The sequence below is a fragment of the Oncorhynchus mykiss genome, chromosome 5 (genome assembly GCF_013265735.2).
Source record: "Oncorhynchus mykiss isolate Arlee chromosome 5, USDA_OmykA_1.1, whole genome shotgun sequence".
NCBI lineage: Eukaryota > Metazoa > Chordata > Actinopteri > Salmoniformes > Salmonidae > Oncorhynchus > Oncorhynchus mykiss.
Window position 1 is genome coordinate 93,556,827 of NC_048569.1, and position 10,000 is coordinate 93,566,826.

General features: G+C 48.0%; 1 protein-coding gene across 2 annotated transcripts in view; it reads right to left on the reverse strand.

Annotated features, from left to right (window-relative positions):
• Positions 1–10,000, reverse strand: part of insrb (insulin receptor b) — a 182,239-nt gene that overhangs the window by 126,626 nt on the left and 45,613 nt on the right. The window lies entirely within an intron of this gene.

A 10,000-nucleotide genomic window follows, 5' to 3' on the forward strand; every position in this document is an offset into this window, starting at 1 on the left:
ACAGGAGCTCCACTCTCGCTCTCTCCTTGGCTGAGGAGACACACACTCTCTCACACACACACACACACACACACCCCTCGCTGTACATGCGAGAGGCATTGCATAATGTTTTAGAAATGGCTCCAGCGTTACCGTACACCGCTTGACTAAACTAGTGCCCATCACATGATGGGGAGAAGACTGCTGCTGCCCTTTCCCTAGCCAGGGACACCACTAGTAGAGACTGCTGCTGCCCTTTCCCTAGCCAGGGACACCACTCTCTACTAGTGACGCTGCCCTTTCCCTAGCCAGGGACGCCACTCTCTACTAGTGACGCTGCCCTTTCCCTAGCCAGGGACACCACTAGTAGAGACTGCTGCTGCCCTTTCCCTAGCCAGGGACACCACTCTCTACTAGTGACGCTGCCCTTTCCCTAGCCAGGGACACCACTCTCTACTAGTGACGCTGCCCTTTCCCTAGCCAGGGACACCACTCTCTACTAGTGACGCTGCCCTTTCCCTAGCCAGGGACACCACTAGTAGAGACTGCTGCTGCCCTTTCCCTAGCCAGGGACACCACTAGTAGAGACTGCTGCTGCCCTTTCCCTAGCCAGGGACACCACTAGTAGAGACTGCTGCTGCCCTTTCCCTAGCCAGGGACGCCACTTTCTACTAGTGACGCTGCCCTTTCCCTAGCCAGGGACACCACTAGTAGAGACTGCTGCTGCCCTTTCCCTAGCCAGGGACACCACTAGTAGAGACTGCTGCTGCCCTTTCCCTAGCCAGGGACGCCACTTTCTACTAGTGACGCTACCCTTTCCCTAGCCAGGGACACCACTAGTAGAGACTGCTGCTGCCCTTTCCCTAGCCAGGGACGCCACTCTCTACTAGTGACGCTGCCCTTTCCCTAGCCAGGGACGCCACTCTCTACTAGTGACGCTGCCCTTTCCCTAGCCAGGGACACCACTCTCTACTAGTGACGCTGCCCTTTCCCTAGCCAGGGACACCACTAGTAGAGACTGCTGCCGCCCTTTCCCTAGCCAGGGACGCCACTCTCTACTAGTGACGCTGTCCTTTCCCTAGCCAGGGACGCCACTCTCTAATAGTGACGCTGCCCTTTCCCTAGCCAGGGACACCACTAGTAGAGACTGCTGCTGCCCTTTCCCTAGCCAGGGACACCACTAGTAGAGACTGCTGCTGCCCTTTCCCTAGCCAGGGACACCACTCTCTACTAGTGACGCTGCCCTTTCCCTAGCCAGGGACACCACTAGTAGAGACTGCTGCTGCCCTTTCCCTAGCCAGGGACACCACTAGTAGAGACTGCTGCCGCCCTTTCCCTAGCCAGGGACACCACTAGTAGAGACTGCTGCCGCCCTTTCCCTAGCCAGGGACACCACTAGTAGAGACTGCTGCCGCCCTTTCCCTAGCCAGGGACACCACTCTCTACTAGTGACACTGCCCTTTCCCTAGCCAGGGACACCACTCTCTACTAGTGACGCTGCCCTTTCCCTAGCCAGGGACACCACTAGTAGAGACTGCTGCTGCCCTTTCCCTAGCCAGGGACACCACTAGTAGAGACTGCTGCCGCCCTTTCCCTAGCCAGGGACACCACTCTCTACTAGTGACACTGCCCTTTCCCTAGCCAGGGACACCACTCTCTACTAGTGACGCTGCCCTTTCCCTAGCCAGGGACACCACTCTCTACTAGTGACGCTGCCCTTTCCCTAGCCAGGGACGCCACTCTCTACTAGTGACGCTGCCCTTTCCCTAGCCAGGGACACCACTCTCTACTAGTGACGCTGCCCTTTCCCTAGCCAGGGACACCACTCTCTACTAGTGACGCTGCCCTTTCCCTAGCCAGGGACGCCACTCTCTACTAGTGACGCTGCCCTTTCCCTAGCCAGGGACACCACTAGTAGAGACTGCTGCTGCCCTTTCCCTAGCCAGGGACACCACTAGTAGAGACTGCTGCTGCCCTTTCCCTAGCCAGGGACACCACTAGTAGAGACTGCTGCTGCCCTTTCCCTAGCCAGGGACACCACTCTCTACTAGTGACGCTGCCCTTTCCCTAGCCAGGGACACCACTAGTAGAGACTGCTGCCGCCCTTTCCCTAGCCAGGGACACCACTAGTAGAGACTGCTGCCGCCCTTTCCCTAGCCAGGGACACCACTAGTAGAGACTGCTGCCGCCCTTTCCCTAGCCAGGGACACCACTAGTAGAGACTGCTGCCGCCCTTTCCCTAGCCAGGGACACCACTAGTAGAGACTGCTGCCGCCCTTTCCCTAGCCAGGGACACCACTAGTAGAGACTGCTGCCGCCCTTTCCCTAGCCAGGGACACCACTAGTAGAGACTGCTGCCGCCCTTTCCCTAGCCAGGGACACCACTCTCTACTAGTGACACTGCCCTTTCCCTAGCCAGGGACACCACTCTCTACTAGTGACGCTGCCCTTTCCCTAGCCAGGGACACCACTAGTAGAGACTGCTGCTGCCCTTTCCCTAGCCAGGGACACCACTAGTAGAGACTAGCCAGGGACACCACTCTCTACTAGTGACACTGCCCTTTCCCTAGCCAGGGACACCACTCTCTACTAGTGACGCTACCCTTTCCCTAGCCAGGGACGCCACTCTCTACTAGTGACGCTGCCCTTTCCCTAGCCAGGGACGCCACTCTCTACTAGTGACGCTGCCCTTTCCCTAGCCAGGGACGCCACTCTCTACTAGTGACGCTGCCCTTTCCCTAGCCAGGGACACCACTCTCTACTAGTGACGCTGCCCTTTCCCTAGCCAGGGACGCCACTCTCTACTAGTGACGCTGCCCTTTCCCTAGCCAGGGACGCCACTCTCTACTAGTGACGCTGCCCTTTCCCTAGCCAGGGACACCACTCTCTACTAGTGACGCTGCCCTTTCCCTAGCCAGGGACACCACTCTCTACTAGTGACGCTGCCCTTTCCCTAGCCAGGGACACCACTCTCTACTAGTGACGCTGCCCTTTCCCTAGCCAGGGACACCACTCTCTACTAGTGACGCTGCCCTTTCCCTAGCCAGGGACACCACTCTCTACTAGTGACGCTGCCCTTTCCCTAGCCAGGGACACCACTAGTAGAGACTGCTGCCGCCCTTTCCCTAGCCAGGGACACCACTCTCTACTAGTGACGCTGCCCTTTCCCTAGCCAGGGACACCACTCTCTACTAGTGACGCCGCCCTTTCCCTAGCCAGGGACACCACTCTCTACTAGTGACGCTGCCCTTTCCCTAGCCAGGGACACCACTCTCTACTAGTGACGCTGCCCTTTCCCTAGCCAGGGACACCACTCTCTACTAGTGACGCTGCCCTTTCCCTAGCCAGGGACACCACTCTCTACTAGTGACGCTGCCCTTTCCCTAGCCAGGGACACCACTCTCTACTAGTGACGCTGCCCTTTCCCTAGCCAGGGACACCACTCTCTACTAGTGACGCTGCCCTTTCCCTAGCCAGGGACGCCACTCTCTACTAGTGACGCTGCCCTTTCCCTAGCCAGGGACGCCACTCTCTACTAGTGACGCTGCCCTTTCCCTAGCCAGGGACGCCACTCTCTACTAGTGACGCTGCCCTTTCCCTAGCCAGGGACACCACTCTCTCATAGTGACGCTGCCCTTTCCCTAGCCAGGGACGCCACTCTCTACTAGTGACGCTGCCCTTTCCCTAGCCAGGGACGCCACTCTCTACTAGTGACGCTGCCCTTTCCCTAGCCAGGGACACCACTCTCTACTAGTGACGCTGCCCTTTCCCTAGCCAGGGACGCCACTAGTAGAGACTGCTGCTGCCCTTTCCCTAGCCAGGGACACCACTCTCTACTAGTGACGCTGCCCTTTCCCTAGCCAGGGACGCCACTCTCTACTAGTGACGCTGCCCTTTCCCTAGCCAGGGACACCACTCTCTACTAGTGACGCTGCCCTTTCCCTAGCCAGGGACACCACTAGTAGAGACTGCTGCTGCCCTTTCCCTAGCCAGGGACGCCACTTTCTACTAGTGACGCTACCCTTTCCCTAGCCAGGGACACCACTCTCTCATAGTGACGCTGCCCTTTCCCTAGCCAGGGAGGCCACTCTCTACTAGTGATGGGGGACAAAAATTGATAGTTACACATCACAATATATTTTTGGGGATGATATTATTTCGACATTTGACTCAAAGTATTGATTTTTTTCATCGTTTTTTTTGCTACTGTAGGTAATATAATCATAGTTTGTTTTATAATAGCTTGTTTTGCCCATCTTTTAAAATAGAGACAAACTGTTTCCAGAACTTTGATTTCCCTGAATGATCAAAACTCCTGTTCTCATGGTTCTCTCACCTCTTTGCAACAGACATAGTGAGCAATATGTTTGCATCATCAAATCGCAATACATATGCAGTAGATTCATGAGAATCACAATACATACCAATACCTCAGTATGGTGGTAATATGGTATGGTGATAATATGGTATGGTGATAATATGGTATGGTGATGTCTCTCAGTATGGTGGTAATATGGTATGGTGGTAATATGGTATGGTGGTAATATGGTATGGTGGTAATATGGTATGGTGATAATATGGTATGGTGGTAATATGGTATGGTGATAATATAGTATGGTGATGTCTCTCAGTATGGTGGTAATATGGTATGGTGGTAATATGGTATGGTGATAATATGGTATGGTGATGTCTCTCAGTATGGTGGTAATATGGTATGGTGATAATATCGTATGGTGATGTCTCTCAGTATGGTGGTAATATGGTATGGTGATGTCTCTCAGTATGGTGGTAATATGGTATGGTGATAATATGGTATGGTGATGTCTCTCAGTATGGTGGTAATATGGTATGGTCCCTCAGTATGGTGATAATATGGCATGGTGAGGTCCCTCAGTATGGTGGTAATATGGTATGGTGAGGTCCCTCAGTATGGTGGTAATATGGTATGGTGATAATATGGTATGGTGGTAATATGGTATGGTCCCTCAGTATGGTGATAATATGGTATGGTGATAATATGGTATGGTCCCTCAGTATGGTGATAATATGGTATGGTCCCTCAGTATGGTGATAATATGGTATGGTGAAGTCTCTCAGTATGGTGGTAATATGGTATGGTGATAATATGGTATGGTCCCTCAGTATGGTGATAATATGGTATGGTGGTAATATGGTGAGGTCCCTCAGTATGGTGGTAATATGGTATGGTCCCTCAGTATGGTGATAATATGGTATGGTGAGGTCCCTCAGTATGGTGAAAATATGGTATGGTGAGGTCCCTCAGTATGGTGAAAATATGGTATGGTGGTAATATGGTATGGTGAGGTCTCTCAGTATGGTGGTAATATGGTATGGTGATAATATGGTATGGTGATGTCCCCCAGTATGGTGAGATCCCTCAGTATGGTGATAATATGGTATGGTGGTAATATGGTATGGTGGTAATATGGTATGGTGAGGTATCTCAGTATGGTGATATTATGGTATGGTGGTAATATGGTGAGGTCCCTCAGTTTGGTGGTAATATGGTATGGTGAGGTCCCTCAGTTTGGTGGTAATATGGTATGGTGAGGTCCCTCAGTTTGGTGGTAATATGGTATGGTGGTAATATGGTATGGTGGTAATATGGTATGGTGAGGTCCCTCAGTATGGTGATAATATGGTATGGTGGTAATATGGTATGGTGATAATATGTTATGGTAATAATATGGTATGGTGATGTCCCTCAGTATGGTGGTAATATGGTATGGTGAGGTCCCTCAGTATGGTGGTAATATGGTATGGTGATAATATGGTATGGTGGTAATATGGTATGGTCCCTCAGTATGGTGATAATATGGTATGGTGATAATATGGTATGGTCCCTCAGTATGGTGATAATATGGTATGGTCCCTCAGTATGGTGATAATATGGTATGGTGAAGTCTCTCAGTATGGTGGTAATATGGTATGGTGATAATATGGTATGGTCCCTCAGTATGGTGATAATATGGTATGGTGGTAATATGGTGAGGTCCCTCAGTATGGTGGTAATATGGTATGGTCCCTCAGTATGGTGATAATATGGTATGGTGAGGTCCCTCAGTATGGTGAAAATATGGTATGGTGAGGTCCCTCAGTATGGTGAAAATATGGTATGGTGGTAATATGGTAGGGTGAGGTCCCTCAGTATGGTGATAATATGGTATGGTGATAATATGGTAGGGTGAGGTCCCTCAGTATGGTGATAATATGGTATGGTCCCTCAGTATGGTGATAATATGGTATGGTGAGGTCCCTCAGTATGGTGATAATATGGTGTGGTGATAATATGGTATGGTGATAATATGGTATGGTGATGTCCCTGGCATTTCCCAGCCCTACTCTCTCACTGCCTCCATCTCTCCCTCTCATTAGCCACTACGCTAGCTAGAATCCCTGTATAGCAGCTTCCCTCTGGAGAGTAAAGGTCTCTATTTAAGACCCTGTGTCGTACTTTACATGTCGTGATATATTTTTAACAGCATATTTAAAAAATAAAGTATATGCTATCATTAATGGTTCTGACTGACGTAGGCCTGTTAGATTCTAAGACACGACACGGAGCTGTAATCGGGAATGAATGTGAAAATGTAAATACAGCCGTTGAGGTTGTTAAATACTTTGAACACTAGTCTGAGCCCTAGAAACAACAACAGACGCTAACAATCCCCTTCACAAAATAATAACCATTCTCAGTGCCTTACAATAGCAGCCATTTTGTCTCTCTCTGCGCCGGGAAGACTGACTGACCGACCGACCGACTGTTACTAGTAGGGCAATACATATCGCGATACGATACTGTGATGTTTTTTTTCTCCTCGGTTCGATGTTCCAAACATATTGTTCACCAAATGTTCTCTGCAGAGGGACAAGAGAGAGACAAGTTTTGATCAGTCATGGAAATAAAACTGCTGAAAACACATTGGCTCCCTATTTTAAAAAGATGACGAAGAACAAGCTACGAAGGACAAATGTTGAAGTTTTGGCACAGCCAAATAGCTCAATAATTGTGCGATATTGCCATAACTATAAGATGAAATACACCATCAAAAACAAAATGGCCCGACGTGTTAACTATGAGTTAACTTCGCGCATCACTAGTTACTAGCTTGTGTTTTACTTTATTTCATAGGATTTCCATTAGCTGATGCCAAGAAGTAAGCTAATCTTCCTGAGGTCCAACAAACAATAGCATATACTAGTTGAGTGAACTAGCCTGTGTTCCAACAGACAGATACTAGTTGAGTGAACTAGCCTGTGTTCCAACAGACAGATACTAGTTGAGTGAACTAGCCTGTGTTCCAACAGACAGATACTAGTTGAGTGAACTAGTCTGTGTTCTAACAGATACTAGTTGAGTGAACTAGCCTGTGTTCCAACAGACAGATACTAGTTGAGTGAACTAGCCTGTGTTCCAACAGACAGATACTAGTTGAGTGGACTAGCCTGTGTTCTAACAGATACTAGTTGAGTGAACTAGTCTGTGTTCTAACAGATACTAGTTGAGTGAACTAGCCTGTGTTCCAACAGACAGATACTAGTTGAGTGAACTAGCCTGTGTTCCAACAGACAGATACTAGTTGAGTGAACTAGCCTGTGTTCCAACAGACATATACTAGTTGAGTGAACTAGCCTGTGTTCCAACAGACAGATACTAGTTGAGTGAACTAGCCTGTGTTCCAACAGACAGATACTAGTTGAGTGAACTAGTCTGTGTTCTAACAGATACTAGTTGAGTGAACTAGCTGGTGTTACAACAGACAGATACTAGTTGAGTGAACTAGCCTGTGTTACAACAGACAGATACTAGTTGAGTGAACTAGCTGGTGTTACAACAGACAGATACTAGTTGACTGAACTAGCCTGTGTTCCAACAGACAGATACTAGTTGAGTGAACTAGCCTGTGTTCTAACAGATACTAGTTGAGTGAACTAGCCTGTGTTACAACAGACAGATACTAGTTGAGTGAACTAGCCTGTGTTCTAACAGATACTAGTTGAGTGAACTGGCTGGTGTTACAACAGACAGATACTAGTTGAGTGAACTAGCCTGTGTTCCAACAGACAGATACTAGTTGAGTGAACTAGCCTGTGTTCCAACAGACAGATACTAGTTGAGTGAACTAGCCTGTGTTCTAACATATACTAGTTGAGTGAACTAGCCTGTGTTCTAACAGATACTAGTTGAGTGAACTAGCCTGTGTTCCAACAGACAGATACTAGTTGAGTGAACTAGCCTGTGTTCTAACAGATACTAGTTGAGTGAACTAGCCTGTGTTACAACAGACAGATACTAGTTGAGTGAACTAGCCTGTGTTCTAACAGATACTAGTTGAGTGAACTGGCTGGTGTTCCAACAGACAGATACTAGTTGAGTGAACTGGCCTGTGTTCCAACAGACAGATACTAGTTGAGTGAACTAGCCTGTGTTCTAACAGACAGATACTAGTTGAGTGAACTAGCCTGTGTTACAACAGACAGATACTAGTTGAGTGAACTAGCCTGTGTTCTAACAGATACTAGTTGAGTGAACTAGCCTGTGTTCCAACAGACAGATACTAGTTGAGTGAACTAGCCTGTGTTCTAACAGATACTAGTTGAGTGAACTAGCCTGTGTTCCAACAGACAGATACTAGTTGAGTGAACTAGCCTGTGTTCTAACAGATACTAGTTGAGTGAACTAGCCTGTGTTACAACAGACAGATACTAGTTGAGTGAACTAGCCTGTGTTACAACAGACAGATACTAGTTGAGTGAACTAGCTGGTGTTACAACAGACAGATACTAGTTGAGTGAACTAGCCTGTGTTCCAACAGACAGATACTAGTTGAGTGAACTAGCCTGTGTTCTAACAGATACTAGTTGAGTGAACTAGCCTGTGTTACAACAGACAGATACTAGTTGAGTGAACTAGCCTGTGTTCTAACAGATACTAGTTGAGTGAACTGGCTGGTGTTACAACAGACAGATACTAGTTGAGTGAACTAGCCTGTGTTCCAACAGACAGATACTAGTTGAGTGAACTAGCCTGTGTTCCAACAGACAGATACTAGTTGAGTGAACTAGCCTGTGTTCTAACAGATACTAGTTGAGTGAACTAGCCTGTGTTCCAACAGACAGATACTAGTTGAGTGAACTAGCCTGTGTTCTAACAGATACTAGTTGAGTGAACTAGCTGGTGTTACAACAGACAGATACTAGTTGAGTGAACTCAAATATAATCTATTTGAAACGTGCGCCGAATACAACAGGTGTACAACAGGTGTGCCAAGCACACCTTACCGTGAAATGCTTACTTACAAACCCTTAACCAAACAATACCGTTTAAAAACAAAATAAATAAAAATGTTACTGTAGTATAAGTAACACAATAAAATAAAAATAACGAGGATATATACAAGGGGTACCCGGTACCGAGTCAATGTGCGGGTGTACAGGTTAGTCTTTTTGTGCATGTAGGTAGGGGTAAAGTGACTACGCATAGACAATCAGCGAGTAGCAGCAGTGTAAAATAAAAATGATTCTTACAGACACACGAACAAACTGACTCATACACACACACACACTGATCCGTCATATAAACTGACACACACACACACACACACACACACTGATCCGTCATATAAACTGACTCATACACACACTGATCCGTCATATAAACTGACTCACACACACACACACTGATCCGTCATATAAACTGACTCATACACACACACACACACCGATCCGTCATATAAACTGACTCATACACACACTGATCCGTCATATAAACTGACTCACACACACACACACCGATCCGTCACACTGAGAAGAGAGGGGATGACAGCAGAGGAGAGCCCAGGCTGCACCTTTCCACATCAAATGCATTTTCACTATCCAATGATAGTCTGCCTGATAACTTTAAATTGCAAACTAGGTATCCCCCCCCCCCCCTCCTCCCAGATGGGGAGTCGGCATAACCCGTGGCGTACTATAGAAAGAACAACGTTCCCTCGCTGTT